The following is a 6,550-nucleotide window of genomic DNA, read 5'->3' on the forward strand; positions in this document are numbered from 1 at the left end:
AGCTGGTAACTATGTTTTTGTTTTGATAGCCTGGAGTCTAGACAAATATTATTGATCTTTTTTCACAACGGTGTTATTTCTAACCGATTACTGCTATCTAATCTTTGCAAGTTGCATGTAATCTGCCATAACCGTTATGGGACATAATATATTTACGATCATACCACAGATCACGTAAAGCTAATCCTAGTCAACATTTTCTCAGTGTTAAGTTCAGGATTCACACCACAAAGAATTCGTCTGAAATACTTGGATCAAAAATACCTTTCCACATATCCTACTGGTACCTTTTAGACCCATGCACATTATTACAATTAAAACTTAGTGATTAGAGTCGCTTCTAATTAGTGTCTAAACAAGCGAAAGGTAAAGGTCGTGGGTTCGATTCCCGCTTTAGGCAGTTCGATTTTTTCAATTTGTTTATTTATAATTCATGCAACATTATGGTTTGCAGTGGAAACCAGAGAGTGTTCACTATTATACTTAGCAAATGTTTCTGTTTCTTCAATATCCTACCTTTTTATCTTCTAATTAAGTTTATTGTTACTATCACGCGACTATTACACGAAAGCACCTATAAGGTCAACTTTTAGTAGAAGAGTCACTTGAACTTAATAGGGGTTTCATATGAGACACAATTCCATGGAGTAAAATTGTATTACATACTAGCGACCCGCCCGGCTTCGCACGGGTGCTAAAAGTACTTAAAAATCTTCCTCTTGAATCTATCTATTAAAAAAAACCGCATCAAAATCCGTTGCGTAGTTTTAAAGATCTAAGCATACTGTACTAAGGACAGGGACAGACAGCGGAAAGTTGCTTTGTTCTAAACTATGTAGTGAAGTAAAAACCAACAAAGCTAATGATTGGATACTTGTCAATAATGTAGAGCAAGTGGCAGCATAAGTGTTCAATAAATACAATTATTAGGTCTACCGCTACGTTTGAACACCTAACCTACTTTCTAGGTTTTTTTATCTCCAGTAAGTAGGTACCTACTTTAAAGTTGATTTCAATAATTCAAGAATTAATACTTATTATTACAGGACAATAGTTAAATACACTTTTAAAAAAGATGGGCTCAATTTTAAAATCGCGCGATTCGCTCTATCAGAATATTACCGTCGGTTTTGGTAGAGCACCTTTACTTGGCAATAATAAACTTTGTATGTTATATTTCTTCTCTTTGTTAAAACGAATACGATGAAATAGGTTAACTGATTGTCGGCCGTTTGGTGTACCGATACCGAGGGGTCCCGGGTTCGATTCCTGGCCGGGCAGAAATTGAACAGATGAATTTTAATTTCTGTGACGGCGGCTGGGTGTTCTATGTGTAATGTGTATGTATTTAAAGAAAGTATTAATAAGTAGTGGCGCTGGGCAAAATTGTCCAAAGATAGTCATAAAAAAAGACTGATTGAATATCCATTTAGGTCGTAAAGCACAGGCAAAAGAAGCATAATACTGCAAAAGTAGGGTCATGACCCTTTTATGACAGTATAATGTAGATTGGACAATCTAATAAGTGATATAACTATAAGCTCTCTACGAAATCACCTTTAGTACCTACCGAAATAAATTGAATTCTTATACCTTTTCTAGCGCCTATACGATCCGTTTCGCAAATTTTCGCCCAGACCGTAACGATGTCACCAATCAAAAAGGCACATGAAAATCAGGTCAACACTACTTAAAATTCAACATGTAGTTTTCAATGTTGAACATCAGCATTTTGGAAAGTATGCCAAAAAAGAACTAAAACTTTGCAAATCTTACCTACTGAATGATTTTGAATGCCTTGGGCTTAAGCAAAATAGTGCTGCTGCACAATCAGTAAGTATTTGTTTACTTGTCTGTTGGATAAAAGATAATTCAATAAGTACAGATAAAAATGGAATATTTATATTATTATCTAGATTTTGATTGTTTGAACTGGAATCACATTCATATTAGAAAACTAGTAATATTTCGTACGATTATCTAAATGCTTATGAGCGGAATAAGTTTTCAAGGTCAATAAGTTTTTACCCTAGATACAGGTTACCATTTTCGCATTACTTTATGGGACGTAGAGTCGAAGGCAGAGACTGTATTGCAAATAAACCGGTTCATGTCGCGAAACCAGACATGTCTAGTTCGAACCAGTTACGCGGCAATAGAAAAATACCTGGAGAAAGGCTACCGCAGACCTACTAACAACATAATCCTATTATCCATTGTAAAAATAGCCATGAAGAATGCGGTATACACCCGGTATTGTCTGGCCAGACGTAGGTATAAGTACAGCATCAAAACCGGCTTGAAGTTTCTAGATATTTTTTTGTTTAACAACAACTTTACAATAAAAACAAACAAATCTTGTCACAAACCGTTTAGAAGCGACACTACAGATTCGGGTACAAATTCTATTCACATCGAAGTCCTAAGTGGCGAAAAATTAACAAACACATCAACAATGCTCACTTATCGCGCTAACAACGAAAAATAACATCAATTCGCGTACTCATTCATGAATTCCATGACGCGGCCTATACCGCTATATTGGTAACAAAAATATTCGTAAGCCGAATTGAGGTTATAAATGTGTTTACATAACAAAAAACTTACCTGTTGCGGTGTAAATGGCACTGGATGACACAAAAGCAGCTGATCACTGGCAACAAAAAGCACAGTACGTCACACACGTGCGGTCCGTTCAGCCGACTGGGCTCATCTGATTCAGTTCAGTCACTTCACATGGAGGCGGGACGCACGGCGCCGCGCCTCACACCATACCACCGCATTTTTAGTTACAATTCCCACTTTTGCCAGCACTCCCAGATTTCGCACAACCGTCTCTCACCCGATCCAGACACCGAATGTCTTGACTCGATTATATTGTTTACACTAACAGATAATTGGCAGAGCAATTCTGTTATCAGTGGAATTTTACATCCACGTTCAAGCGCTCTATTTGCTGAAGCTAAAGAGATTTTCGTGACAATTTATTATTTCTTTTAGGTCATTAACATTACTTGACATTGCCAGTTCTGAATGTAGGTTGACTATCAGCGTTTGGTTCTATTGATGACCTATCCAAAAAAAAACAGCTAGTGATACACCTAAAACAATCATTGTATTAATACATATAAAAAACGTAGGCGCATTAATCAATGTAGGTAATACTTGTGCGAGTAAATATGTACCCACATCGGCACATACTTGATTGTTTATTTAAGAGGGTCAAAGTCCAAGTCACGATTCAACTTCAAACCAACGATTTTGTTGCAGTTTTCTTCTTTAAGGTAAGAGAAGGTTGAACTCTGAGTCTTATTAAACTAGTGTTGCTAATTAATCCCATCTTGTAAGACAATCAGCCTGAAAATGTTTCAGTTGTACATAATATGCTCTACACGCAAGACTGAATCTAGAATGAAAAAGGCCTAATTTGGCCAAACTTAGGTATACAAATATAATGCTTATTGGATTCTTTTAATTTCAGCTCGTAAACTCTCGATTTCAGTAATAAAATTCTTCCTGAAATTCAGAACCTAGAAAGTATTTCAATTTCAATTAAGAAAACTTCCTGAAAATCAGACGTGAATGTGATCTAGTCACCGTTTATATTTCTAAGAACGTGTCTAAACACAAACATAGTAGATTAGTCATGAAACTAAAAAAGACGGGACGGTATAAATATGTATTAACAGATTAAAATGCTGGTTTCAAGTTCTACTTCAGATCTCTATCAATGGAGATGAAACAATAAAAGTTTTCCTATCTTACACATTTCTTGATAATCAATCAAAGCAGAATAAAGTGACGATACCTACATAATTAATACAATAATTAACTATAAATTTTTAACTAGTGTTTGGTACCTACTTTCTGTAATTTCTTAGTAAAAACAGTGAATACAAAACTGTTTTAACAGCTCTACATACTCGTAGTTCAAAGATAGACACCGCAGAAGTTCAATCCGTTTTATGTGTAGTTTTCCCTAATGACTAAGCATTGCATAATAATAATACGGTAAACAAGATAAATAGTTTTATAGACCTAAGTTTACGCGTAAGATAATTTCCGCATTATATGCCAATAAACAGCCGAGTGCATTAGTTTAATGATTGTTTGATAATTTCGTCACACTAAAAATTACACGTGCATGTAAGGGCATTTCCCGATAATTGTTTTCAGTTGAAAATATAAATGAAAACTAACTCTCTTTTGCCTATAAAGATATCATTGTGACTCTATAATATACGGAAAAACGTGAAAAAGATTTTCCAACTTCAGTTTTTCCAAATGTTTGCAAAAAATATCAGACAGCCTTTCAGAATGTAAAACCTAGCAAAGGTTTTCAGCATTACACACCTCAGGTCTCAGCTTAAAAGTAAAAAATGCACAAAAAAATAGTACCTTTCAGTTAAGTAACTGCTTTCACCGAAATATAATTCGATATACAAAAGGACATACCTACTCGCTAAATATAAAATTAATGTGGTAGGATCTTTCTTACGCCTCAACTGTAGGGTTACTGGTTACCGGTTACAACAAAAGTTATCGTTAATGCAGACCACACAGGTGACGGTCAACTGAAATGATGAACCGACATAATTATATGATTTGGCAAATTCATTTCGAAGAATATAACTGTTGAAATTAATTGTTTCAGAAATACGAGTTGGCAACTTTCCGAAGATATTTAAAAGTCATGTAAGTAAATATCATTGAATTCATTTTGAGTAAATAGCCCCTATATATAAAAACACTACGCGCTTAGAAAAACCAGTCTAGAGCAAATACTAATCTGGATTTTAGTGTCATAAAATAATAAATTGTACCTGTAATTTTATGAAAAATAAAAGTTGCCTGCTGTATTTCACAAGTTGTTACGTAACGTAATCATGTTATTTTCATATCAGTCTTTGTGGAAATCCTTGGGAGAGGCCTTTGTCCAGCAGTAGAGGTCATTCGGCTGAAACGAACGAACAGACATGTTATTTTCATAATTTGGATCAACAACTACTAACTGATGCTCAAATACATTAACGTTTCTTCTTTCTTGGGACTAACATCAAAAATATAAGTTTACCTACTTCTCTATAAATAAGTACTAATTAAAAATATCAGATAGATTAACAAAAAATCATGAAAACATTATTATAATAAACAGTTATAAAAAGATGATTATGTACAATAAAATTATGAAATCTAATCTAATTACCCCTCACGCTGTCAAAAGATGTTATGAAATAATTGCAGTAACGATATAAGCTGCATTTTCACTGAATTTTAACGAGAAAAAGTGAAAATCACTAATAAAATCACGTAAATACAGCGTCTTTTCGTCTCTTTCGCTTCGTATATTTTCAGAATTAAACGTTAATGTTTACATACTACATAAACGCGCGTTTTCCGGTACGCGGTCTCCATTCCAGAACCTTTCTGCCCCATCGGCCGTGAGTTCTGCGTACTATGTGCCCTGCCCATTGCCACTTCAGCTTGCTAATCCGTCGGGCTATGTCAGCGACTTTGGTTCGTTTACGGATCTCCTCGCGCGCAGGGAAGCGCTGGACGCAGGCCTCTACCAATCGATCAACATGGAAAGCATTGGGGGAGGCCTATGTTCAGCAGTGGACGTCCTATGGCTGAAATGATGATGATGATGTTTACATACTTATGTTAAGAAAATCGCATCACAATATTCTATGTGTATTATTAACGTAGTAGGTATTTTTGAAGAAAAATCCTGGAAAATTCTTATACCTATGTAAGTTACTTACAACTACTTTAACTTGTTAATGTAAGTTAATTAAAAAGTTACTTACATTATATACAATCACAATCTCTTCCATTAATCGAAGACCTACACAATATTCTACATTAAATAAGTAAAATGAAAATACTGAAAATGTTCGAATACATTTCGTAACTTTATTAAAATAGAGTTAGATACATTGTAATTAAATAGTAACAGTATTATTGTGAAATATCGCTGGTTACATTTCTTAATTAGGATCAAGTAAGTAATTACTAAGTATTTTTAAACTTCCTTAAGGAAGTAGTTAAGTATACTTATTCTTATTATTAATAATTTAATTAACATTATAATTGTGCAGATTATAAAAACTACATTCAATTATTGTGCTTAAAATATTGGATTATATTATGTATGGAATGAATCTATTTTAATGTATTTAAGCCGTTATAATATTTAATTTCATTACTATGACGACAGTTTATAAGAGTTCTGAAAAGGTAGGTATAATAATTATTGTATAGATATTTCTGTATGTACGTTTTTTACAATTTTTAAACTAATTATTTATTTTGTCAAAATGGCAGCCCTTCAAAAGTCAGTTCAAGTTCGCGTAAATATTCTCAAGAAAATTCAAAACAGTATGAACTATTTTTTATAAAGAATTCAAAAAGTGTTGATTTTTCATTTCATTTTCCAAAAAAGCATTTTGGCTACAGTTTTTTAAAAGGCGGACTGAGTTTAGGAACTTACAAATTAGGTCCATCTTAAAATATCGCGATGTAGCTGAAAATTTTAACTTCTAAAACA

General features: G+C 33.8%; 1 protein-coding gene across 1 annotated transcript in view; it reads right to left on the reverse strand.

Moving 5' to 3' along the window:
• Positions 1-2,881, reverse strand: part of LOC135074720 (monocarboxylate transporter 14-like) — a 39,402-nt gene extending 36,521 nt beyond the window's left edge. The window contains exon 1 of the mRNA XM_063969086.1: positions 2,608-2,881. The gene's annotated coding sequence lies outside the window, so the exon portion shown is untranslated. The remainder of the gene's footprint in view (positions 1-2,607) is intronic.
• Positions 2,882-6,550: the final 3,669 nt, after the last annotated feature.

The sequence above is a fragment of the Ostrinia nubilalis genome, chromosome 9 (assembly GCF_963855985.1).
Source record: "Ostrinia nubilalis chromosome 9, ilOstNubi1.1, whole genome shotgun sequence".
Lineage (NCBI taxonomy): Eukaryota > Metazoa > Arthropoda > Insecta > Lepidoptera > Crambidae > Ostrinia > Ostrinia nubilalis.